This window comes from Panthera onca, chromosome B1 (assembly GCF_046562875.1).
Source record: "Panthera onca isolate mPanOnc1 chromosome B1, mPanOnc1 haplotype 2, whole genome shotgun sequence".
NCBI classification, from domain to species: domain Eukaryota; kingdom Metazoa; phylum Chordata; class Mammalia; order Carnivora; family Felidae; genus Panthera; species Panthera onca.
This window is the reverse complement of record NC_138342.1, coordinates 165294792-165320213: the sequence shown is the minus strand read 5'-3', so window position 1 is coordinate 165320213 and position 25422 is coordinate 165294792. Positions and strand designations below refer to the sequence as shown.

General features: G+C 43.3%; 1 protein-coding gene and 1 non-coding gene across 14 annotated transcripts in view; one reads left to right on the top strand and one right to left on the bottom strand.

Moving 5' to 3' along the window:
* CSGALNACT1 (chondroitin sulfate N-acetylgalactosaminyltransferase 1) overlaps positions 1–25422 on the bottom strand; it is a 341791-nt gene that overhangs the window by 267022 nt on the left and 49347 nt on the right. For 4 of the 13 annotated variants that reach the window (XM_060653390.2, XM_060653376.2, XM_060653391.2 and 1 more), the window contains exons 1-2: positions 20599–20708; positions 18699–18765 (exon numbers count right to left, since the gene is read on the bottom strand). The exons of 4 other annotated variants lie outside the window; for them this stretch is intronic. The gene's annotated coding sequence lies outside the window, so the exon portion shown is untranslated. Of the gene's footprint in view, positions 1–18698; positions 18766–20319; positions 20430–20598; positions 20709–25422 lie in introns of those variants that run through there. 5 more of the 13 variants (XM_060653378.2, XM_060653382.2, XM_078445489.2 and 2 more) reach the window with 3 other exon arrangements.
* Positions 17692–17764, top strand: TRNAE-CUC (transfer RNA glutamic acid (anticodon CUC)). The gene has a single exon. It is a non-coding gene; the product is annotated as a tRNA-Glu (tRNA).

Here is a 25422-nt window from a genome sequence, read left to right as displayed (position 1 = left end):
CTAAAAAAGACAAAACATGAAACTATAAAATTATGAGACTACCAGCAAATATTTATATTCTCCTGGAGTGGGACAGGAATTATTTCACTCTTGCTGAGATGACTGCGGGTCTACCTGGGATTGCAGCTCAGAAAACATGAGTCCTCCCCTCTCCAAACCTCCCCCAGATCCAGGGTCTCCCACTTGGCCTGGGAAGCCAATGAACCTTAAGCAGCAGGCCCCTGGCAGGTAGAGTGTGCTGGGCGCAGGAAGAGCCAGGTTCCTGGCTTCCAATGAGGAAGGCTTTTTAGGTACGCTTTTTTGATCAAGTGCCGAAAGAGAGCTCAGAAGGAAAAAAGGGTCCTGAATCTCCAAAACTTCAGTGACTTGTTATTATTGTTTTTCTCGTTCTAAGTAAATATTCACTTTTGTATCTAATCCTGTATTCAAAATTTATATTCTTTGTTTTTAAGTTTATTTATTTATTTTGAGAGAGAGAGAGAGAGAGAGAGAGAGCTTGAGCAGGGGAGGGGCAGAGAGAGAGGGAGGGAAAGAATCCCAAGGAGGCTCCATGCTGTCAGTGCAGAGCCTGACCCTGGGCTTGAACTTACAAACCGCAAGATCATGACCTGAGCCCAGGTCAGGTTAAGCCCAGCTTAACCCTGAGCTATGCAGGTGCCCCCTATATTCTTTTTCTTAAAAGAAACCCAAATGGCCTAAGCATAAGGCCCCACAAAATCTGAATCTATCCTTGCTTCCACACTTTGTACTATAGCAAGCACTCACGCATTTTCCACAAGCCTCCTTGCTGCACCATGAACACACTTATTGAGGTGCTCAATACGCATTCACCAAATAACTATGCATCTACAACATGGATGCTTATAGTCACTGTTAAAAAGCTGCATGTTGGGAAGATTTGAGATCAGGTATGTGAAAATGGTAACAACGGAGTACCTAATACGTGGTAATAAAAATTTAACAGGAAGAAGGTTTGGAAAAATGTATATTAAGATGGTTATTTCTGGGTGGCAAGAAAATCAGAGGATTTTCTCCTTTATTTCTTCTATTTGTTTGTATTTTTAATTTTTCCTTTACTTCTTTTTATTTGTGCTTTCTAATCTCTCAGCAATAAGCACACACACTTGAGAAAAAATGGAAAATAAAAAGCTATTTGGGGATGAGCCTAATTAGTATTAACTAGTTAAATTAGTATACTGTGGCTGTGTAAAAAGAGCAGTTTCAAAGTAACCTACCCAGTCTTGGGAGCTGACCTGTCATGCTGTCACGTGAGCAAGCTGCTGATGGAAGGACCTTCCCTCCTGCCCGCCCCCACACGTACTGGCCACTCCTTGACCATCCCCATTGCAGCGTGGAGGGCCTGCAATGGTCTCAAATAGAGAAGACAGACGGTGGGTGTTCAGCCTAGTAGCCCTTGATCTTTCCGGGTTACGAGACCAAGCATGAGCCACACGTCCAGGGGAACTCCAAGCAGGACTGTTTGTGGCCCCTGACACCAGCCAGAACTGTTCTTCCTCAAATGCTGAGATTTTCTGGATCTGGTAGGTGTGGCATTTCAAGGGAGGAAGTTTCATTACCAGGCTATGTATCAGAATGTATAGGAATAGGAGGCTGGGGAGTAGGAGGCCTGGGCTACAGTTCTAGATCTGCTAGTTAATGGCCAGCCATACGGCCTTAGGACAGAGGCGTCTGGCCAGCGCAAGTGCACTGGGGAAGGCAGCAACCCCAGAGAGACTCAGCATCAAACTAGCAGCCTCCCTGGGGAAACAACAGGACTGCAGCCACCACGGGCAATGCCTTGGGCAAATGGCCTAACTTCACTGGGGCTGTCAGATCACCTGCACAGCTTGGATAATAGCATCTACCTACACTCAGTCATCAAAATAATGAGGTACGTACTCACTTCAGTGAACCATGCGATGACCCACAGAGGCAGAAAGTACCGTGAGGACTACCTTTAGCCACACACAGCAAAGGCAAGCAGACTAGCTCCTTTCTTCTGGCAAACCAGCCTTGGCTAATGGAGACTGGGGAACATCAGTGCTCTGCCTCATTCTCCCTCCAGAGGGAGGAGACAGAGGGCCAAAAAGAGAGTGTGAAACAAATGGCAACACAGGGGAAACCTGGGGGGTCTCCAGGCCAGCCAAGCCTCCTGATAGCAGGGATGAGATGAACACTTGCCAGCTCAGGACAGAATTAGAAAACCAGAAAAAGCTCAGTCTCACTTTACCCACAGGTGGAGCACTCGGGAGGGTAGAGGCAGCCCACGGGAGCATGGGGTGTCTGCCACAGACAGATCTATCGTCTTTCCTCTCAGCGCTCCTCTCCTGGGATTCAAAGTCCCAGGGAGGAGTGTCCAGTTGGCTGTTCTAGGAGGCGTGCCTATGCCCAGCCAGAGCCAATGCCTGCCTCCCACCTACCCTACACACAGAAAGGGAGTCCCCAAAATGGAAATGACAGCGAAAACCAAAACAAACGTGCTCTCTGGAATGTCCTAAATGTGGAAATACTGGCCACATAAAAGTCAAGCTCCTCCACAGATGAGTTTCTCACCGCCTCTCCCTCACCACCAGGCAGGACAAAAGGAGGAATCTGGCCAGAGCAAGTGCACTGGGGAAAGCAGCAACCCCAGAGAGACTCAGCATCAAACTAGCAGCCTCCCTGGGGGAATAATAGGACTGCAGCCATCGTGGCTGCAGGATTAGAGACAGGGCCCGTGGCCACTGCCCTCTCCGTCTTCTCTGACTCCATGTCCAAGTTGGTCACACGTGTCTACCTCTCACAGGTGGCACAGAAATTTCTGTTGGAGACAAAATCAAATACAACACAGAAGCACACGCCCTAAGAAATGCAAATACCAAAGATATGTTTTTTCAAATGCCATCTCTATTATTTAAATAGTGTTTATTACTGCAGTTTGGATATATTCGTGGTATCCGGTCCTCTGTTTTCATTAAGAACTACAAAAATTTGCACAGTGCGGTATTTGTGACTTTTGCTCTACCAGAATGAAGTAGACATCACCAAGGCCTCAAAACCACCAATGAGTTTTTCTGCAGTTGGCATCCTAAACAACAAATTCCTCAGCAAAACATTTACGCATCCATTAAAACCCACATGTTTCCTCTACTGAGCAGAAAAACTTAGCAGATAAACATACTCGTGTCTCATCCTCTGTCCTCATTAGAAATTTTAGTTTACACTCTCGTCACTGTTATTCAACATAGTATTGGAAGTCTTAGCCTCTGCAATCAGACAACACAAAGAAATAAAAGGCATCCAAGTCAGCCAGGAGGAGGTCAAACTTTCACTCTTCGCAGATGACATGATACTCTATATGGAAAACCCTAAAGATTCCACCAAAAAACTGCCAGAACTGATTCATGAATTCAGCAAAGTTGCAGGATATAAAATCAATACACAACAATCGATTGCATTCCTATACACCAACAATGAAGCAACAGAAAGAGAAATCAAGGAATCGATCCCATTTACAGTTGCACAAAAAACCATAAAATACCTAGGAATAAATCTAACAAAGAGGTGAAAAATCTATATACTGAAAACTATAGAAAGCTTATGAAAGAAATTGAAGAAGCCACAAAAAAATGGAAAAAGATTCCATTTTTCCTGGATAGGAAGAACAAATATTGTTAAAATGTCGATACTATCCAAAGCAATCTACATATTCAATGCAATCCCTATCAAAGTAACACCAGCATTCTTCAAGAGCAGAACAAATCATTCTAAAATTTGTATGGAACCAGAAAAGACCCCTAATCTTTGACAAAGCAGGAAAGAATATCCAATGGAATAAAGACAGTCTCTTCAGCAAGTGGTGCTGGGAAAACTGGACAGCAACATGCAGAAGAATGAACCTGGACCACTTTCTTACACCATACACAAAAATAAACTCAAAAGGGATGAAAGACCTCAATGTAAGACAGGAAGCCATCAAAATCCTCGAGGAGAAAGCAGGCAAAAACCTCTCTGATCTTGCCAGCAGCAACTTCTTACTCAACATGTGTCTCTCTGGAGGCAAGGGAAACAAAAGCAAAAATGAACTACTGGGACCCCATCAAAATAAAAAGTGTGCACAGCAAAGGAAACAATCAGCAAAACTAAAAGGCAACCGACAGAATGGGAGAAGATATTTACAAATGACATATCAGATAAAGGGTTAGTATCCAATATCTATAAAGACCTTATCAAACTCAACACCCAAAAAACAAAGAATCCAGTGAAGAAATGGGCAAAAGACATGAATAGACACTTCTCCAAAAGAGACATCCAGATGGCCAACCAACACATGAAAAAATGCTCAATATCATTCATCATCAGGGAAATACAAATCAAAACCACAATGAGATACCACCATACACCTGTCAGAATGGCTAACATTAACAACTCAGGCAGCAACAGATGTTGGCGAGGATGCAGAGAAAGAGGATCTCGTTTGCATTGTTGGTGGGGAATGCAAGCTAGTGCAGCCACTCTGGAAAACAGTATGGAGGTTCCTCAAAAAACTAAAAATAGAACTACCCTACAACCCAGCAATTGCACTACTAGGCAGTTATCCAATGGATACAGGTATGCTGTTTCGAAGGGACACATGCACCACAATGTTTATAGCAGCATTGTCAACAATAGCCAAAGTATGGAAAGAGCCCAAATGTCCATCTATGGATGAATGGATAAAGAAGATGTGGTATATATATATACAATGGAGTATTACTTGGCAATCAAAAAGAATGAAATCTTGCCATTTGCAACTACATGGATGAAACTGGAGGGTATTATGCTAAGTGAAATTAGTCAGTCAGAGAAAGACAAAAATCATATAACTTCACTCATATGGGGACTTTAAGAGACAAAAACAGATGAACATAAGGGAAAGGAAACAAAACTAATATAAAAACAGGAAAGGGACAAAACAGAAGAGACTCATAAATATGAAGAACAAACTGAGGGTTACTGGAGGGATTGTGGGAGGAGAGAGGAGCTAAATGGGTAAGGGGCATTAAGGAATCTACTCCTAAAATCATTGTTTCACTATATGCTAGTTTGGATGTAAATTTTAAAAAACAAAAAATAAAATTAATTTTAAAAAAGAAAGAAATTTTAGTTTAGAAAAGAGTGTAGTTGCTCTGGAAGGGATGCCTTACTAAAAAAATGTTCTTTATGTGCATGTCACAACAATAAGCAAATGTACAGTGCTCTAGAGATGTGCAAATTATTAAAAAATGAAATTAAAGCTGAAATTCTTTTCATATAGCTGTTAATTAGCACAAATTATAAATTCAATTGTACTATTCTCTCCATGTTGTATGCCTTGGATCATTACCACACTAATATGAATAATTCCAAAAATGTCCTCAACCATTTCTCATGTGTCAGAGAAAATGTAGCTTCTGAAGACATGTGATTCCAGAGGCAAAATGCCACTTTCCCATTATTTACAGTAGTCAGTAGTTTTTACTCCTTAGAAAGAAAAAGCCTACAGACAGTACTGTTATTACTGTGTCTATTACAACTGTAGATCATGAAGCAAAAAATCGTTGCAATTTTTCAATCACTGACACTTCCCAGCCAACTTCTTACATAAGTCAAAAAAATGGAAAAGTGACTGAAGCAAATACTATATGACCCATAGAGAAAAAATCAGGTTTCTAATAAAATATAAACACTCATACTGGCCTACAGGACTACAAATAGTCAGTTTATTATATCTGTATAGTGCTCTAAAGTTATTTTTACAGTTTAAAAAAGTGCTTTTACAAACGTAGTCAATCACGAGACCTTACAACATCTCTCTGAAGTAGGTTCATACACCATATAACCAGGTGACATGCTGAGAGAAAACAACTCTGTGACTAGGTCCAATCTTGACCCAGGGGTCATCAGTGTGGGGGGGGTGGTGCTTAAATGGGTGATTTGTGAAAATAGGTAGAGTCTGTTAGTGAGGTCTTTTAGGTTGGGGTGAGGAGAAGATATAGTTATGAGTTCTAGTGGAGGTCACTGGGATGGCCACAACACCCATCAGTGTGGGAGACTGACTTCTATTTAAATCTCCATGGTCGGGGCACCTGGGTAGCTCAGTTGGTTAAGCAACCAACTCTTGATTTAGGCTCAGGTGGTAATCTCGAGATCCTGAAATTGAGTCCCCAGTCAGGCTCTGCACTGGGCATGGAGCCTGTTTGAGATTCTCTCTCTCCCTCTCTCTGTTTGCCCACTCCCACTTACATGTGTGCGTGATCGCTCTCTAACTAAATAAACAGAAAAAAAAAGATTCCTTTTCCTTCTGCCCCTCCTCCACTCACACATTCTCACTCTTAAAAAAAAAAAAAAAAGTCTGCATGACCTATTGTGAAACAAAATGTCAAGCAAAGGGCCACACCCTAAAGGGGAAGGAAAGAGGTCACCCCAGGTGGTGAATAATCCCATAAACAATGTTTTTCTACAAGTGAAATTCCTTTGTTCTATAGCAAATGTTTATTAAGTGTCTATTGTATATGGCACTGTGCCAGGATCTCTGCACTTAAGAAAATCTGGAAGGGAAATTAAGTCACATAGGTACATGGGAACAATACCACCTATACTCTGTATTGGCTCCTTCCCTTCCCTTCACCCTACAAATTTTTCCATCCTTGATAAAAGAAAAAATAGAAAAGAAGAAAAGTTCTGTTGCCCCCTATCACCCTCACGTTATTGCTCATCCCCAATTGTTCCAGTGGTACTGCATTCCGACTTGCATCCCCGCTACTCCAACAAAACTTGGGTCCACCACAGTGCAGACCTGATGAGCACTGTTGAGTGCATACGTGATGGGCCAAGATGGATTCCAATCAGGCCACGTAATTATGAGAACAGTGCATCCTCACCCTAGCAACAAGTGATCAAGATGTTTCATTGAGAAGTCACAGTTAAATGTCTATCAGGGTGTGACAGCTTTAATATATGTTGTCAAACTCTTTGGCACTCCACCCATCCAACAGGCAGTGCCTAGGATCCCCTCCCCTTCAACCTGGACTGACCAGTAGAACAGAGCAGAATACCATGAAACTCCCAAAGCTGTCAGAAGACTACACCACTTTCTACCTGGCTCTCTCAGGATGATCATTTTTAGAACCCAGCCTGGGTGTTTCTACCGTGGTTACAGGAAGAGGAACCAAGGCCCCAGGCCCTCTGCCCCAGCTAAGCAGGATCCCAGTCTACAGCTAGCACCAACTCGCCAGCCAGGTTAATGGCTGTCTTGGAAGAGGATTCTGTAGCCCCTCCCCACCTCACCCCCACATTCCCCAACTGCCCGCTGCCTTTGGACTGCCCCAGCTGATGTGCACGATGTGCAAGCTTTCCACGCCAAGCTCTGCCCAAAGTGCCTATTTGTGGACTCAATAAATGACTGTGTTTGTTTTCAGCCACTATGTTTTGTGGAAGGGTTTGCTATGCAGCAATAAATAACTGATATGCAGGATTACAGAAGACTCTGGCTTCGCCTTAAAAATTCTACATAATTCTATGTATTAAACCCATTATACAAAACACAATACTATATTTTAGAGATAACTAGAAAACTGCAGGTGCAAATTTACCAGAATCTGAATAAAACTGTGTTTCAAAATAAAGGTGGCAAGTAGTTATTGTCTAATAGATTGCTTAATATTGATTGGGCAATTAATACATGAATACTTTTGGAATCGATTTCTAAAGAAATCTACATCTCTTACAGAAAATGTAATTTTACATCCTTTCTTTCCAGAAGGCAGCATTAACTGCATTTAGAGCTAAGTAAAGCTGTTTTTAAGTCTTTATTATCCATATTAGTTATCCACATTCCTATAAATTCATCAATTCTTCCAATCTAGTCCAGGTCCCAGGACATAGATTTCCCTACTGTGGGTCTTAACTCACTATTTCCGCAAAGGAAACATGACAGAAGCTACTGCAAGTATGATATATGAAACTATTAAATAGTAAACAGCTCACATTTCTCCTAACTTGGAATTTGGCTACAGTTTGCCAAAATGAAAAAACAGAAACCATATATAAAACAGCTTTTTCCTTCTAAGCAAAGCCCACTTGTAATAAACTGCATGAGATATTCAAATTTGTTTGATCATAATAGAGCTGTTTAAAAATACATGGCTGGAATTCACATTTGCAGTTTGCAGATGGAACAATAAAGATACTCTGAATTAATAATTAATATGTTATTCAAATCCAGTAGGAAAGGAAGTGGTGTGTTATGCTCACTATCTCACCCTTTTTATCCTTCAAGCCTTAGGCCTTCCCATGGCCTGCTTTGTTCAGTGGTGACTTGAGAAGTTAGGTAGAGTTTGCTGGTGAAATGTATGAGCTAACCACTCTGTGAAAGTCATGGGATGACCACCATATTCATCAATGCAGGAGACTGGGTTTATTAAAAAGATCCTTGGTTTACTGTGAAACAAAATGGTGGACAACAGGCCACACACATCGTTGAGGTGAGGGAAAGACATTTGAGCATGGTGGCAAATGCCCCACACTGCAGGCGGTGAGTCCAGGTGTCCCCCCAGGCACCTGGGAAGTCCCAGACAGAGGACAGCTGAGCGTGCACAGGATCCCACCTGAATGCCACAGCATGGGGCCTCTAGGTCTCACTGCCTCGGACAAGCCACCAGCCTCAGGTAGCAGGGGCATTTTGTACCAAAAGGTAAAAGTCCACTAACCAACCCAAACCAGGTCACTTTTTTTTTTTTTAATGTAACCTGCTAATTCACTTTCACCACAGAATAAAATTTAAGAAAGAAATCCATAAGGGTTATAAGACCAAATTACAAATTTCACTGAGGGTGGCAGCCATCCAGGCTTGCTGCATCAAAGCCCTAATGATGGGCCAGGCCTGCGTCATTAGGCTTAGTGGAGACACCAACAGCTGACCCAAACAATGACCTCCCTAAACTGCTTCCCAGCCATGTAGCCTTGAACTCGGCTGCAGGACAGAGAGTACAAGACCTGCCCATATCTTTGTGAAGAGGCACGGCACTGATGCAGTGGTTCTCTAAGTGTGTCCTGGGGTGAACAGCATCAGCACCGTCTGGAAACTAGTGAGAAATGCACATCCTCAGGGACCACACTAGACCTGCTGTACCAGAAGCAGATGGAAAGTCGTCAAGAGGGGAAGCTACCTGTATTTTAACAAGTCCTGTTGGTGATTCTGAGTCACACTGAAGTCTGAGCACCACCAACCAACTGGTCGTAAAGCACTTTGCATGGCACCTGGTGTATATTCTTAGTTCAATAAGTGATAATGAACCATTGCTACAAATAGCTGAACCCATCCCTTCTCTGCGATGCAGGTAACACTGTCCTACCTCCAGCAAGTTTGATGTCTGTGATGGAGACACTGGAGATGCTGATAATGATGAAGAGAATGATTAAATGGCAATTGTCTACACAGAGTGACTGGAAGGGGGACAGAGACCAGAAGATGCCCAAATTCATGGCTGAGAATTTATATGGCTATCTCAGAAAAGTGTTGCCTCTGAGGCCATCCGGGACACAAAGGCCTGAGAGGACCTTTTTACACAGAACTTTTCCTTCTTTTAGTACTCATGGACATGATTCTTCATCACTCATCCAGACACCTTCAGCCACTTAAAAAAGATAGGTTTTAGGGATCCCTGGTCAAAGTCCAGCTGCTGAGCCCCCACGTGGCCTTAGGAATCCAACAAAGAGAAAGCCTGCTTCCTGAAAAGGCCCCACCTCTCCCAAATCTGGCTGAGCTTGCATTGGGTCAGAGAGGACAGATACACGCTTGCCTCACACAAGACTCTCAGGCACAAGCCTGGGAAGATCAGATGGGTCTGACACACTGGGCTCTCTGACTCTTTGTGGAAGGCTTGTTCTGCTGCTCCAATGGAAGCTTTCAGGCTCTGGTCTCCTGTCAGCTCAAAACTTGCCAATAGTGACTCTCCCTCCAACGCTGCCCTAGGCTCTCATCCACACAAGGTCATTTGTCTATTTGTAATTTGATCCACTCCCCGCCCTTCCCCTGCAAACTATCTTTCCCATGTTCACTTGCCGACTGGCTCCAGAGAAGACTGGAGGATGGGAGAGAGGAAGAAGCCAGAGTGCTTCTTCCCTTTCCTCTCTCTGCTCTGGATGGTATCTCCAGCAGCAGCTTTGTCTTCTCCATGGTTCTAGCTCCCACCAGACAGGCCTTCCCTCTATGGTCGCTGCTTCTGGGAGCCTCCATATAGATTTGGCTCTTGGCCTCTGATAACAATAACTCCCCTCTCTTTGTTCTACCAGCCTCAGGGGTGGTAGTGATTTCCTGCTACTGCTAATCTCTGTGTGACCTCATCATCCCCTACTTGGCTTTCCGGTCTTCCAAAGACTTTTATAACTAAGTCCTGGCATTAAAAGGCTTCTGTTTGACTGAGTGGGTCATGACTAATGCAGCCTCCTGTCACAGCTTCAGGCTTGATCACACCTTACCTGATTTCTGCCCAACTGACTCCACTCCCTACCCAAGACTTTCTTTGGGACCACCTTTTTCCATGGGAAGTCCCCATTCATTCGCATATAGGTCTTTAGTTCTTACCTGTGTGTAATCAACCAGTTTTGATACCAGTCCACCCAACTGCCTGGGCACTAGCCCCAGTCCCAATCACCCAGACTTCACACCCATCTAACCCCAGCTCTCGCAGGGGCAACCAGTCTGTACTGACATTTGCCACCTGTTCTTCCTTACACTCAGTAACAAAGTTAACACACACACTGAGGTTCTCAATAAATATACATTTTAATTTTTTTCCAGGAGCAATCGTATACCATTAAGGGAGTAGGTTAATCAGGTGAAAGGAAACTTGTGACTTGAAATAACTAAGTGGCCCCAAACTCGCCTGATATTTTCACAACTTTCCACTTCCTTTTGGCTGGAAAGATACAACAGATGTACAAACTAGAGTCAGAACACAGTGTTCCAGAAAATGAGTATGCTTTTGGCAACTACCCATAAACATGCAGTAAGTACAGTATTAACACCTATCTTGATGCTTCCCATTTTGTAGAGAGATCTGCCCCCATTTCGGGTCTTGTGTTCCAAATGGAATCACTGAATTATCCTTAATGGCAAACCTTAGAAAGCACAACTCTCATAATTAATTTTTCAGAAAGATAAAAAGTTAAAAAAACAAAACAGAGACCACTGTACACAATGAAGATCACAGTGGCGTTGACCTGGGACTGCAGCCAGGACTGGTGAACATGACAGCTTTCTCAGGCGGACAGGCACGTACATATACGTGTTGCATACTGCACTCCAGCCTTTGAGAATATTCAGTTAGTGTCCATGAGACCTTCTGGAAAGGGAAAGAGCATGGGTTTCCTTAAATGTTAAGGAAAACACTTGAAGTGATGACTATGTGTGCTTCTGAGCCCTTCTACAGTTACTCAGCTCTTCCCACTTGGCCCTTAGGCCAATGCAGGCAGCTGTCTGAAGGAAAAAAAAACCCATTAATAAAACAGAAGACACAGGCACAGAATTACAGGTTATTTTCTAAAACGAGCCACTGCACAAATGTACAAGGTCTCCAAGAGTCTGTGCAGCAAAGATGACACACAGAAGAGCCACGTCTGCAAAACAGCCCCAGCGCCTCCCACCTGGTGAGTCTGGGAGACCAAGGCTGAGACCCCACCAGCTCACACACATCTCTCATCTTGCTTTGAATTTAGATGCCAAGGGCTTAGTACTTCAGCATCTCTTAACACTATGAACAATGATGTCAAGTCCCGAGAAAATCTATCTATAGTTACACTGACATGAAATCCATTACATTGTTATTATTTTTCTAAAACCACTGACTCAATTTTAAATGTCTACAGAATTGGAAATAATTTAAATCATCATAACTTAATTTTAAAAATAAGAACTTGGACTTTGGTTATTTCTTCCCACTCAAGTTTCTGGATGATTTCATCCCTGAAAACTTACAAAAGGGGGAAAAAACTCAGCTAGAAAATTGTAGCACATGGGTCTCATCTGGGCTGTCTTTGCTCTACCACTACCTAGTCATATGACCATGAATGTCTGTCATAATCTCTCTCCTCACTCTCTTCCTTGTAAACAATGTGGTTGGATCCATACAGGCCTAAAATCCTCCTGTTAAAATAACTGTACAATTGGCTCCAGAATAAGAACCTAAGAAATCAGATTTTAATTCAAGGTAAATTTGAAGCATGATGAAATAAAAACACTGGCATTTCAGGTTGGGGCAGAGATTGTGAAAATAAAGGAAACAACAATGTGAAGACAAAGGAATACATGTGATTTAGAAGAGCTTCCAAAAGTTAGGAAGGTTTCCTATAATGTAATGCATATGTCTTGTTTTGTTGTTGTTGTTTTTTTAATTTGGAGTCAAAAGCTTTCTCCTTCAATACCGAATATTTTGCAATATTTCTAAATGATCTAGCCCGACAGCATTTGAGGAAGAAAAAAAATCAAACGTTACTGTACGTCAGCTTTCATCCTGTCACAAAGCCATTAGGACTAATGAAAAACGATGGCATTAAGTTTTATTTATAGTTTCTTCTTAATAAAATGAAAAATGAACAGAGAAACACTCTGAATATAAATTTTTAAAGACTTTAAAGATCTAAGACCAGTAGCAAAAAATATATATGTAGACATAAGCCTATAAGTAGTCTTTTAAAAAAATGTGTAGAAAGATTGTTTATGGCTCCTGCTGAGTTTTGCCTTTCTCCAAGGCATCATAAATAATTAGATGTCCTACAGTCCAGGTCATTGTCATCAGGAATTTCGGGCCCTAACTGTGTCAAAAAGATTGTCTCCAACTTAAATTTTACACATTCTGCCCTAGACACCACTGAGTAGGATAACCCAGTGAAGCAAGATACTGTGCATCATATTTTTTAAGTCACCTCCCCTCATACCAACTAACTACATATTACCCTAAATTAGGTCTAGGAATGGAAAAGAGAAAAATAACATTTGTTTAGCCCTTACTGCCCAAGGCTTCACAAGCTTTATCCCATATAATCAGACAAGTTCACCCAGAACATTTTACTTTTTTCTTCAAAAATTTTTTAAAGTTTATTTATTTAATTTTGAGAGACAGCATGAGGAGGGGAGGGGTGGGGGGGGGGGGAGGGGACAGAGGATCCAAAGCAGACTCTGCTCTGACAGCAGTGAGTCAGATGCAGAGCTCAAACCCACTAACCATGAGATCATGGTCTGAACTGAAGTCAGACGTTTAACCCACTAAGCCACTCAGGTGCCCCAAACATTTTACATTTTTTAATCCCCCTGTCATAATATAACGATAATAGTGTTACTGTTATTTAAATAGCACTTTGAGCAGGGGTTAAACTCTTCTAGAAAAAGGCCGAAGAGTAAATATTTTAGGGTTTGTGATCCGAGGGGCACAACTGAGGATACTCTGCAGGTACTTACTTACATAATAAGAGAACACACACATTTCCTCAAATTTGTTATTGACAAAATTCAAAAGATAGTAACAGCAATTGAAAATAACATAGATCAAACGAAGAAAAACAGGATTCTTTTGAGAAGGATAACATTTCACTTAATTGAGGTTTAGAATTAGTGTTCCCTCTCATCAGATCTATCGCAAATATGTTATCTATTAAAACCACTCTTAGCTTGTGGGCAGTGCAAAATCAGGCAAGAAGCCAGATTTGCCCCAAACTGGCCAATCCTTGTTTTCCACCTTACAAAGGTTTTCACTGATCATGCATTCAACTAATATTCAGTATATTCCTTCAGTTATTCTTCAAAAGAATTCTGATGAGTATGTACCACTAGGCAATGAGGGTATCTAAATGGGCAAGTCAGGGTCCCCACACCAGGATCTAAGCATGCTACCCCCAAGGGGCTCATTGTGTACTGGAAGAGAGTATACTAAATGCCACAACAGGGATGTATTTGGGTCAGGCGAGGGCCGGCTAGCACAAGGAGGGAGTGGCCGCCTCTGCCTAACATAGCCAGGGCTGCTCCAGGGTTAAGAGCCCAAAGTCTTCAGGTCCCAGCCTCCCATTTGCTAGCTGTGTGACTTGCACAGGACATTTAACCTCTCTCTGCCTCTGTTTCCCAACTGTAAAATGAAGATGATCATAATGGTGCCTACCCTACAGGTACCACAAGAGGGTTGTTGTGAGAACCCCACAAGTGCATGTAGACCATTTAGAGCAGTGACTGGCACACAGGAAGCACATGCAAATGTTAGCTGCTCTCATTATGACAGAGAGGACTATAATGGAGCTGAATCTTAAATGATGAGTAGGAATTTCCCAGGAAGACAAGGTAGAGAGAGCCTTCCAAGCAGAAGGCAGTGTGTGCAAATGAATACAAATATGAGAAGCAATCCCGAGTGGTTTGCTGTAGCTCAGAAGTGCAGGGGGTTGAGGCAGGAGATGAATATGGCGAGAACAGATCACAGAGGGCTCATGTGTGCCATTCATAGGAATTGGTCCTTGATCCCACACCAAGGGGATGTGCAAGTTTTAAGCAGCTCAGAGCATCAGCATTGTAGGATCTAACAGCAGGGTGGAGGATGGCCAGGAAGAGGCAAGGATGGGGACAGAGAGGGGCGCCTGGGTGGCTCAGTCGGTTGAGCACCCGACTTCGGCTCAGGTCATGATCTCAAGGTCCGTGGGTTCAAGCCCCACTTCGAGCTCTGTGCTGACAGCTCCAAGCCTGGCCCTGCTTGAGATTCTGTGTCTCCCTCTCTCTCTGCACTCCTCCCCCGAACTTGCACGCTCTCTCTCTCTCTCAAAAATAAATGAACATTTAAAAAATTTTTTAATTTAAAAAAAAGGAGGGGGGGGGCAGAATGGGACAAAGCAAGTAAACATGAGGCTGAAGCAACAGCAACAAGGAGAGATGATCATGGACCCAAAAAGAAAACTGGTGGTGAAGGCATGGAGGGAACACTTGGGAGCCAAGCAGTAATTTCAGTCTTAATGACACTCAGCTGTGGGTCCCAAGGGAGAGGAATGAGGAGGAGTCCAGAATGACACCCAGATCTCTGGTCTTGGTATAAGGTGAACGGGTAGGAGTTCAGGCAGAGGAATAGTAATGGCAGGGAGGGTGTCCAGACAGAATGGTGAACCAGATCAGTCCTGGGGGAGGTCGGGCCATCTCCCTGCAAGACAGCTAGGCATCAAGTACCAGGGCAGGGCAGAAGTGGAACGGAAGGAAGAGCAAGAGTGATGGTCAGGAAAATGTGGAGACTGAGCCAAGGGCAGCGGGGGGTGAGGGGTGTGGCATCAGAGAGGGAGGGGCACCGGAGCTCCTGGGAACCCAGCACCAGCCAGCACCACAGGGTGGGCCCAGCTGTTTGGGGGACCTTGCTGGGGCTGAGTAGCGCAATGGGGAATGAGCTCACTTTGGGATGTGCTGACTTTAAGGAGCTCAGGAGGGAGCTGTAACCTGGAGTCTGGAGTTCAGAAAAGTAGGTCTGGAAATACAGATTCAAGGGTCATCAGAATATATGTGAAGGGTGACACCCCACCTGGAGAGACTAAAGAGAACTCAAAAGAGAGAAATAGGATATTGAGAGAGAACTATCTAAATTTTTTTAAGTTTATTTATATATTTTGACAGAAAGAAGGTATAAGCAGGGGAGAGGCAGGGAGAGAGAGGAGAGAGAGAGAATCCCAAGCAGGCTCTGCACTGACAGCACAGAGCCCGATGCAGGGCTCAGACTCACAAGATCTCACAATATCATGACCTGAACCGAGACCAAGAGTCAGACGCATAACAGACTGAGCCACCCAGGTGCCCTGAGAAAGAACTATCTAAAGGGAAAGGAAAATCAAAGGTAAGTGGTGTCCCAGGAACCAAAAAGGAAGGTCAAGAATGAAGTAGTCAAGTATGGATGTCAGATCTGGCAAAAAAAAAAAAAAAAATTCGAGGAAGATGGAGGCCAGCACATCTCTGACCTGACAATCAGATTCACAGTGAGAAGGGTCAGAGCAGCTTGCAGGAAAGCTTGAACTTCAACAGGTGAATAGTGACTGGGAAGTTATAAGGTGGTAGCAAAATTTAGGCTCTTAGAATCCCACTTGTGACTGACTATATCCCAAGGAAATGAGAACACTATCTCAAAGAGATACCTGCCCCTCCAGGTTCACTGAAGCATTACTTACAGTAGCCAAGACACAGAAAGTGACCATCGACAGATGAACGATAGTGAAGGCATGGTACATAAATACAATGGAATATATCATTCAGCCATTAAAAAAGAAGGAAATCCTGCCATTTGTGACAACACGGATGGACCTTGAGGGCCCTCTGCTAAAATGAGATAAGCCAGACAGAGAAAGACAAATACCTGACATTCTCACATGTGGAATCTAAAAGAGATAAATTCACAGGGACAGAGAGTAGAATGGTGTTTCCTAGGCTAGAGGGTACGTGCAACAGGGAGACATTGCTCAAAGAGGACAAATTCCCAGCCACACAGTGAATAAATTCCGGGGATCTAATGTGCAGCATACTGTATTATGGGGGCACCTGGGTGGCTCAGTTGGTTAAGCATCCACCTTTGGCTCAGGTCATGATCTCACAGTTTGTGAGTTCAAGCCCCATTGGGCTGGCTCTCTGTTGTCAGCGCAGCGCCCGCCTCAGATCCTCTGTCTCCCTCACTCTCAGCCCCTCTACCATGCACATTCTCTCTCTCTCTCTCCTCTCTCTCTCTCTCTCTCTCTCTCCCTCAAAACTAAATAAACATTAAAAACAATGCTGTATTATATACTTGAAAGTTGTTATGAAAGTAGATCTTAAATGTTATGACCACACATGTAAAAAGTATCTCAGGGGATGGAGGTGTTAGCCAACCTTATCGTGGTAATCATTTTGCAGTAGATATGTGTGTCAAATTACCACATTGTACACCTTAAACTCACACGTGTTACATGTTGATAAAATTCAATAAAGTTGGGGGGAAAAACCTGTAAGCTGTTGAGGGGAGGTAGGAAGAGGTAGTTGTAAAAGAGCAGTCCCATGAGGTGCCCACTGTCGTGCCATTTCTCACAAATAAAGAAAATAAGACCCGGATATTTGTCCTAGTTCCCTCAACTAAAAAGTAGGAAAGCTGGAATTCAATTCCACGCCTCCTGGTTCGAAGACCAATACTCTCTCTACTTTGGAAACATTGCGTTTTTGGTTAGGATGTAGGAAAAAAAACTACAGCTAGGTACAATGGGAATATTAATAAACATGTACTTTTGTTAATGCTTTTAGCTTTTCCAGGGCAATAAAAATACTGGAATGGGCACACAGCATAGGGCATAATCTCAACAACATCCATACAACCCTTCCATAGAGACATTTACATTGTACAGAAAATGAAACAGGTTCACAGGCTAAGTAACTTGCCCAAAGAGGAACAAGGAAGGGCAAAGGAGCAGTGATTCCGGAAGAGGTCAGTCTGGAGGCACTCTTGGTACTGATTTAAAACTTAAGTACCTCACACCTATTAGGATGGCTACTATCCAAAAAAAACAGAAAACAAACAAAAACCAAGAAACAATACACGTTGGCGAGGATATGGAGAAACTGGAATTTTTGTGCATTGCTTCTGGGAATGTAAAATGATGCAGCTGCTGTGGAAAATGGCATGGCTGTTCCTCAAACAACTGTTTAAAAATTATCATATGCAGAGTGCCTGGCTGGCTCAGTCAGTAGAGCATGTGACTCTCAATCTCGGGGTTGTGGGTTCAAGCCCCACGTTGGGTGTGGAGTCTATTTAAAAATAATAATAATAATAATAATAATAATAATAATAATGATAGTTTTAAAATGATCCAGTAATTCCACTTTTAGATATATACCCAAAAGAATTGAGAGCACAGTCTCAAAGAAATATTTGTATGCTCACATTCACAGTAGCATTATTTGGGGTTTTTTTAAGTTTACTTTTATTTATTTTGAGAGAGAGATAGAGCAAGCGGGGGAGGGGCAGAGAGAGAGGGAGACAGAATCCCAAGCAGGCTTGGCACTGTCAGTGCAGAGCCCAATGCAGGGCTCGAACCCACGTGGGAACCGTGAGATCATGACCTGAGCCCAAGTCAAGAGTCAGACGCTTAACCAACTGAGCCACCCAGTCACCCCTTAGTAGCATTATTTGTAATAGCCAAAAGTTGGAAGCAACCCAACTGTCCATCAACAATGAGTAGATAAACAAAATGTGGTATATACATTGGAATGAAGTATTAATCTTTAAAAAAAGGAAATTCTTGGGCACCTCACCACCTCACCTCAGGGAGTATCTATTATGTGATACACAGAATGTATCTTTAGGTATAAACTAAGACCCCCCCCCCCAACCCCGACACCTATACTGACAATTGAGTTTAAAACATTTTATGTTCCCTTATCTTTCTGTAATCGTCTTTTCTTTCTTGAACAAATTTGCTAATGGCAAAAGCTGAATACACGCTAAAAATGTCAATGATTATACTACCAGGAGCTGTCAATCTGGGAGAAGGCAATCCAATTGCTAATTTAGAAATAGGCAAAATTCATTGAAGGCCTTGAGGTAGCTTTCCTGCAGTGCCTCCCACTGTGGCAAAGACTGCTAGTGCCCATGCAGTACCCATCCTTCTCTTTTTTTCCTTTGAAACAGAACACCTGTATTCTTGAGGGGGGCAAAATGCCCAGAGAAAATTACTTTTTCCACATCCCTGGAAGACAGAGATGGCCAGTAAGGTATCAATGGAAGTCCTTAGGCTGGGTTTCTAGAAAAGAATTGTAAAGAGAGCTTATTCAACTGGCAGTTACCCTTTTGGTCTTCTACCCTTCATTCTTTTTCCTTTAGTCTGACAGACTTCATGGCTGGAGCTGCAGCAGCCTTCTGGAGCCAATGAAGAAATGAGACCAAGAGAATCTCAGTTACCCTGACATCCTTAAGTCACCAAGGCAGTGAGAGCAACTCTACCTCCAGTCTTCTTATTAAGAAAATAAGCCCTTTAGAGTTTAAAATCATGCAGTGGTGGCAGAGGGGTCTGTACTCTCAGCCAAATGCTATTCTTAAACAGGTAAACTTAGGACACTGAAAAGATCCTATCTCTGTGAAGTAATGAAATGTTAGAAATGAATCTCTGTGTTAGAAATGAATGGTGCTATTGGGCTCTCTGCTGTCAGCACCGCTGAGCGGGCTTCGGATCCTCTGTCTCCCTCTCTCTCTGCCCCTCCCCAGTGCACGTGTGTTCTTGCTCTCTCAAAAATGAATGATTCTAATGATAAGGATGATGATGACAATGACATTAACCCTCATGAAGCGCATCCTAGGTGGCAAGTACTGAGGCACAGAAAGGTTAGGTAATTTACCTAAGGTTTCACGGCTATAAATGCTGAGGCTGGGCTTTAAATCCAGGGAGTCTGGAGGCACCTGGGTGGCTCAGTCAGTTAAGCATCTGACTTCAGCTCAAGTCATGATCTCATGGTTCGTGAGCTTGAGCCCCACATCTGGTTCTATGCTGACAGCTCAGAGCCTAGAGCCTGGAGCCTGCTTCGGATTCTGTGTCTCCCTCTCTCGGTCCCTGCCCCACTCACGCCCTGTCTCTCTTTGTCTCTAAAAAATAAATTTAAAAAAGAACATTAAAAAAAATCATTGTTAAATCCAGGCAGTCTGGCTCCAGAGTACATGTGTTTAACTTCAAGACAATATCAAACATAACAAACTAATATACACACACAAACCAATCTCCACAGACACACTAATCTTAAAGAAGCTTTGTCAATTCATTAATGAAAATTCTTATCATATGTCATCCCTAAATCACTCTTCTATTTGAGAAATTATTTTCTGTAGGACCTGAGATTCTTATAGCTCTGGCAAAACATCTGACTGGCTTCACAGCTGTTTTACACATTACCATAAATACTGTTTAGACCATTACCATAGTCTCTGATAGAAAGCCTTCCTGTCCACCATCCACTATTACAAGATGAATCTCCCAAAAATGGAGATTTGATCACATCACACCCTTCACCGAAGTCTTCAGTGACCTCTGTTACCTGAATAAAGTCCAAACGCCTTAGTCCGTATGCGCTCTTGGCAACTTTCCCACCTTCCCACCTCTCCCCTTCACACTCCAAACCCTCCCAATTGAGCCACTGGTTGTGCCCTGTATTCACCTAGGTTTTCCCATCCTGAACCTTGTTATATACTGTCTAGCCCTCCTGGATGCACATCCTCTCTCACTCCTCCCCAAGCCCCATGTGTCCCCATCATACCAAATCCTCAAGCCCCAAATCAAAGCCTCACGTGCCATATTAATGGCTCCTACCTGACAAGCACCAAGCTGTCATGGGTCTGGTCTAGGAGGAAAAGCACTGGGTTTTCTCTAGGTTTTTCACAGGTCTCCACTAAAGAGAGTAAATGTAGCCCAGCCCTGCAACAGCCCCACTCTTAGACCAGAGCCAAGGACTGGGATCCCTCCCCTCCAACACACACCCTCCTCAGCCCCCTTCCTGGTGTGCTCTAACTTCCCTCCTTATCTTATCTGATCAAAATCAACACCATGAACAGTCTTCAGGCTAAGAATAGTTCCCAAAGGGATACTTACACCCCTAAGGATATGTAGAAAGGGGTAGGAGAAGGCTGCAGAACCGCTCTGACCAGCTTGAGGGGTCCAGCCAACACGAGGCTGCTGCCCTTCTAATCCACTGACCAAAACCATCCTAGTCAGGGAAATTCAGAAGGGAACTTGCTCAAGGTTGTTACATCACAAGAAGGGGCTTACTTCTCCTAAGAGACTCAAGTAACTGGAGGACTGATTACTATCAGCCAGGCCACATAGTATCTCACACGGGAAAACAAAGTTTAGTCAAATACAAGGAATCGTCTTCTGGCTTGCAAGTCTCACTGGTTGATACAAAGTTACCAGATTCATTCACTTAAAAACATATTCTAAACAAAGTCCTGCACAATATCCAAACCTTGAGCTACGCAGTATGGCTAATTTTAGTTTTCCTCCAGGTAAGCTACACCTATCAGTGTTCTCTGAGCAACTGCCCATTCCCAGGGAGACACTGGCTCTTCTTCGCTCACCTGACACCTAGCTCTCAGAGGCCTCGCGTGCAGCGTGTGGTGATCTGGCTGCTCCATCCTCCCAACAACCAGCCATCCGCTCTTCCAGCCTCCAGGAAGACTAACACTCTACCCTGCACATGCCAGATGTTCTAAAAGGTTTGAAGGAATGAAAGAATAAGAGTCCCCCAAACCAGCCACACTTACTGGTTAATTAGGCAAATCACTTGGCCATCCCCACACTCTCCCTTCCTCTGCCACTGCCTCCCCCACCCCTGCCTGGAAAAACAAGGCAATCAATGAAAGTGCTGCCAAAGAGGAGACAAGAAGAGTAACAGGGCATCTGAGTCACACTTGGACCCCTGTTACATAGGGGGTTAGATGAGCTTTTCCAAAGCACCACTAATACTCTCTTTAAAAATCTATTTAAAAATAGATTTCTAAAGTCTCCCCACCCTACAATCACACACGGCCCTTACAGAGGAAGCCACAGCATGGAAGAGAGTGGTTCATACCCTTTCCTTTGTCAGTGAACCCACCAACCCTCCCCAATTTAACATTTAACTCATTTAAATTAAGGAAAATTCTATTTCCAGCTCAAAGAGGATTTCACAAAACAGCAAAGGGTCATTGTCCCTGTGGTGTGTGAACCCAAGCCCGGCTCCACCCATATCTATGTTGTGGGGAACAGAATTTCCTCAACATCCTCAAAGGAAACATTACTTCCTAAAAGGAAAACCGCAGTGGAGACTGATGGTCACCTCCGGTTGCAGTCAGGCCACTGTCGTGCAGGCAATCAAGAATGTGAAAAATGCCAGTGCTAAAATCAGACACTGGAATACACTGAATCAGGTTTAAAGGAGTGCCTTTTCCCAGCCTGAAGTCCACAAAACATCCAGAAGAATCTCTTTTTTGTCTCTGACCACAAAGGAAGAAGAGGAATCATTTTGATGGGGAAAGAGTAAATAATGGTAATAAATGTCTGTTGCTCCTGTGCCACAGATGCCTCTAAAGGTCAGGGTCCCCCCAGGATGTGACTCCAGGCACTGGCCTTGTGCTGTGGGCCCTCATTTCCCTTATCAGAGCAAAATCAACACAACAGACCATCCTCAAGCTAAAAATACTTCACAAAGGGGAAACTGTAACCGTAAGGCTGTATAGAAAGGGGCAGGAGGGGGGCCCTAGGGAAGCTCTGACTGGTCCAGCCAACATGAGGCTACTGCCTTTCTGACCTACCGACCAAAGTCACCCAAGTCAGAGAAATCCAGAAGGCAGCTCAAGAAAAAAAGCAGCATGAGGTGAAATAGGATTTGAGCACACCAACAGTGTTGATGGAAATACTGGTACAAAACCCAGGAAATTCCCATTTGGTTGACAAATAAATCAAGCAGTTCTGTGTCCAAAGGCACTGTACAATTAAGCATTAACCAATTACAACATTTAACTCCCCATTAATAGCCCTGGGAACTGAGGGGCTCAATAACACCTCAGTCACCAACCTGTTTACCAATTATTTCATTTAAAGCTGTGCGATTTAAGATAAGGACATTCGAGTGGGATAGGTCAGCCTCAGGAAGAATGATAATGCCTCTACCAGCACTGCCTAGAAGTAACACAGTATCAGAGATGGAGACCGTTTTTATTTAAAGAGTCATTGGGGTGAAGGAAGCCCTTCAGTCTGGTACTGAGGTCAAAGTAGCTGATCACATTACCTTGTTTTGTTTACGTTTTAATGTCAGAATAATGCAATAATTCCTACCTGCAAAGGAATACCTGTAGTGCATACATCTAAGTTGTAAAGCATACTGGTAAATTCAGCACCCATCATCACGAGGGTGCAAGTGCATCTATCACAAGGGAGTCCTGGCAAGGGGACATATTTTCATCGCTATTAGTCAGCATCTTTGAATCTGACCCACTGATTAATGACCACTCCAGATTTTAGGATCTTTTCCTGAAACTTGTGGTCTCCCATGATTAAGGCATTCCCAGGAATACACTGAGGAGGACGGGTTTCCTTTACAAGCCAATCAAGTGAAATAGAGCCAAGCCACTCCAGTTCTTCACCTACAAAACATGCTACCCAGTGTTCACGGTGAGTTAGGAAAGTCACATCCACAAGGCATGCACAAACCCACTGTAGTAAAGGTACTCAACTACATTTGAGCCAAAGACTCAGCACTGCACCCAAAAAGAGGGTGCCATATGAAAGTCAAGAGGTGAGAAAGACTTCCTCCTCCTTACCTCTCTATCCTTTCTCCAATTGTACTCACTATCCTATTCATTCCCTATGAGTTTTTAAACCAAAAAAAGCACAGAAGTTCAGGGGGAGAGGGCACAGCCATCAACATTACATGGAGGGGTGGCAAGTGTCCCCTAACCCTGGAGAGGTCTAATGTCCACACATTCTTCTCATGGTGTCCCAATATACGACACCCAATATTTATATCCCAGTTCTGTCTCTTATACGTGTGTGGACTTAGACATGGTGTTTTACTGCTCTATGCCTGTTTCATCATTTGTGCATAATCATGTCCATCCCACAGAAAGGGATGACATCAGATAAAGTATGTGAAGTCCCCGTAAGCTGATTATTATTGTATACATGTTTGTGTCTGTGTTGTTGTTGTTGTTGTTGTTGTTGTTGTTGTTGTTGTTAGGAGATATTGAGGGCAAGATCAGAAAACAGGGCAAAAGCTAGATTAAAGGATATGTTGCCCTACATTCTGATTAAATGCTTATAACAAGACAGGAACGTCTTTTCAGAAAAGAAATTAACCCTTCTTTAGATATTAGAAAGAGAACTTAAAGTTATGCCCAGTGGTCCATTGATGCCTATTGATATTAGAATTCATTCTCATTTAACAAATATTTTATATGTATGTATGATGCCAGGCACCAAGCTGGGCACCAGGAATACAGTGATAAACAAGAAAGCAAGGTCCTGGCCTCAAGGGGGTTATATTCTAGTTGGGGAAGGGGAGACAATAAGCAAGTGAACAAATTAACAGACAATTTCAATGCGGTGCTAAGAAGGAAAAAATAGGGTACAATGCTTCAGTCTAGCTGCTGGTGGATGGGGGAACTATTTTGGATGCGCTGGTCAAGGAAGGCTCACCTGAAGAAGTATAATTTAATGTAAGGGAATAAAGTGGTTCCAGTACAGGGAACAGCAAGTTCTCCAGGGGCCAGGAAGCCCTGGGCAAGTTCAAGGGCCTAGAAGAAGGCCAGGATGGCTGCATGCTTTAACAAAGTGCTTCTCAACTTGGCAAGCAGTGGAATCCCCAGCCGTAGGAGCCCCTGATGTTGGAGTCTGCTCCCAGACTCGAATAGGATTGCCCTGGTGCAGCCTGGGCGTGGGGAGTTTGCCAGGCTCCCCAGATGTTTCTGAAGCACATTCCAAGTTGAGACCCACACAGTTGATAAGCTGGCAGATGAGGCTCAGTAAAGAGTCCTGGGGCACTTGGGGATTGAGGCCTTCCTCTTTTAAAGGCCACTTCCAAACCTTTGTTCCTGTCAGCAACTACACCAAACACACAGGTGAAGGCCAGGTTGGAGCACATGTCCACAGTAGGTGGAAATGACTAATTACTTTTTATTTTCACTTCACAGCCTGGAAGCAGGCAAGACTATGTGTGTGAAGTATTTACTCCCTGGAGGTTTGACTCTTCCTCCTGAAGGAATACTTCCAGGAAAACGTTGCTAGTAAATCGGCTTAATCCCTATCCCTATAAATTATCTGCGACTTCTGAGTTAAAGTGTTTTTAAAAAATACCAAAAAGAAGGCATAAATTAATTGTAATTATCTCTGTCATCCCATAAAATGCATAATTAAAAATTAACACAGCATGACAATGGATGGGGAGTGAACAGGGTCTATAATCCAGATGTCGAGAAATAATGACCAGCCGAGAGACAGTCGGGCAAGGTTGCTGCTGTCATCTGGCCTATTTTATGGCACATGTCATAAGGCGGTAAAATCACCTGTAAAAGGACGGTTCCTGTAAAAGAAGTAGATCATCATAACGACTGTGGGTTTGGTGACAAGAAGCACACCAAAGTCACCATAGTGGTCTCCTCCCGGGAGGGAGGCAGGAGAACAAAGAACACCTTTATCAGAAATACTTTATTTCTTCCATTTCAGAAGCACTGAGGCAAACATGGCACAACGTTAAAACTCTTCATTAATTCTAGGGAGTGGTCCATGAATGCTCCTGCTATTACTGCCTGTACTTTTCTGTATGAAAAAAGAAAAGAGAGCATGTTTAAAGGGTAAAACTTCTTCATTTAACACTTCTTGTATAATGCGTTAAATTGGGCTGAAACCCTGTAATTATTTCTTCCTTACGGTTTGCCAGTT